Raw genomic sequence first — 2,296 nt, 5'->3', positions numbered from 1 at the left:
AAAAGGTCCTGGACTTGCTTCAGGCAATGGCCAGAGGTTAGCAGAACACACATAGTTCGGTTCGCCTTGCCGTAGCGAAGCGACTCTGTACTTTAGCCCATACTTCACCAATATTGCGCGAAACACCAGTCGTGCTAACTGTTTAGTAAAAGTAAGTCAGAAATTACTCAACTGCAATCAGTTATCGGCACAGCACGCAGACATTGCAATGCGTTTGAACTGAATCTAGGGCTCGGCGGCTTGAAAACAAACCGAACGATGTCACTGGTACCATAGCAAGTCAGAAGGCTTCGCACTCATTTGCTTGCACCGAGCGTCTCTCCCTAAGGATGATTATGCCATAAAACCTATACATTATTTTTTGCACTCACGCGTCATAAAACTATTCAATTACTTGACCCACTCTACTAGTTAAAGCAAAGCGTGCGTACACGCACCCGGGCCGGCCAACTATTTGTTTTATCGCAACAGCTGCGTCAATATTCAAAACATATGGAGGAGGATTCAGGCCACTCCAAAAATGGAAGTGTTCACCTCGGTTAGAGTGTACTAGAAGAAGTACTCTATAGTACACTCTACCTCGGTGGCTTAGAGGCTACGGCGTTGTACCGACGGCTACTATGTCACGCGTTTGATTATCTGACGCGGCGGCCGGATTCTTATTGTTGGGTAGTATACAAAATCTTCGTTTACTTTATGTGTAATGTTAGAGGGTTCCTGAAACTGTTTTAGTCGTGTCTGAGATGACTGTCTCTCACGTCACGCACTCTCACAAATATTCGATCCCACCGCTCTGCAGTGCCACGTCGACGGATAACAATATTAAAGAAGCTACACGGTAGCGCTCACGTCTTCTACAAGGCGCTACGATTGTGCTCACGGAAGGGGCGAACCCGTTGGGCAAGAAGGCGAGGATTGAGTATCTAACAGATACTTGAAAGATGAGGGAAAACCACGTGACAGGTGCACGCGAGCACCGACCACGTTTCTTTCTTAGCTAGAAGACGTCGTACAGCTGCCCCCTACTTCTATCTGAAGGACACACTTCTGTTTCCTGTTTTGTCATTTAGTTTTGTCCAGCTTCACGGGATAGGCTTGCTATTCCGTTCACTTTCCTGCAGATGCCTAAAAATGCACGCATCTCAGAAAGCAGCTCTCGCAAACGGTCCGAGCCCTCATGTGGAAGTGCGCTTTCGCTTTGACGAATCTCAGCGTTTATTGCACATTTACCAATTTTCCCGCGCTGTAGAGCCACGACCTACCGAATGCAAGATGGCACATTGTCAGTTGTCCCCCGCTCTCTTTGTTTTTCACAGCCCTTGACAACACCGTGCTCTTATATGCCGCGCATCGCAAGTACTCGCACCTGCTTCTTATAGAGCAACGCTGAAGTAAAGCACTCCGGCAAAAAAAAAAAAAGAAAAATACGGTGTTCAGCACGTGGAGGCAATCTTCAATTCATCTGGTAATATTGACTACATATTCTCAACCAACATACCAACTCTGCCAGCATTGTACATACGAACAAGTACTAGGCCAAGAAAAAAAATTTTTTTTGTAAATGTACGTTTGCAGTGAGTAATTTTTAGCGGCTTTAGACAAATGTATCAAAAATTTCTAGCAAAAGCCTTCAGCGAATTCTATACGTTATGCGTCTCTTACAATTCTATACACGTAGACTTTCGTGAACTGATATCGTTGTGTTTCCTTCGGAGAGAGTACACCTGATTATGTCGGTATAGTATAGCCATATTGGTTTGCTTTGTGGAAAGCTGGCTATATCCGCGGCGAAATGGAATAGCAAGCGATTCATGCCAAATGATGAAGAGTTGCGAAACGGTCAGAAAAAAATGAAATACGGCAAAATCACGAGAAATTCATTTAACAAGCAAAATGGGCAATACCTACAACATCCCCTGCGCAGACGTCATCGAAGGGACAAACACAGCTCGTTTACAGTATTTGTTTCAAATACGCAGTATGACGGACACATTGCTTTTCAGCCGTTTTCTGTGGTTCTTAAAACTATTAGAAATTCACGTCTTGGCAAGCCCTACATGGTGCTTCTAGAACCGCTCACTTCGCATTAATTAGCTAAAAGAAACCAGTATGTTAAGTTCGATCTGTTGTTGCGCTTAGTTTCTTTCGGAAATTGGAGAGAAACGTCGGTAAGCCCACACATATAAGCAAGCAGTACAAACGAAGGAGATGCTAAAGTTCGTGCAACTGCTTTTTGTTTTTGTTTTTCTCGGCCTACGTAACGCAGAACTATGACGACTGAATTCATAAAAATCGC

This window comes from Dermacentor variabilis, chromosome 5, assembly GCF_050947875.1.
Source record: "Dermacentor variabilis isolate Ectoservices chromosome 5, ASM5094787v1, whole genome shotgun sequence".
In the NCBI taxonomy this organism is placed as follows: Eukaryota; Metazoa; Arthropoda; class Arachnida; order Ixodida; family Ixodidae; genus Dermacentor; species Dermacentor variabilis.
The sequence above is the reverse complement of the archived record's forward strand: the minus strand, read 5'-3'. Positions refer to the sequence as shown.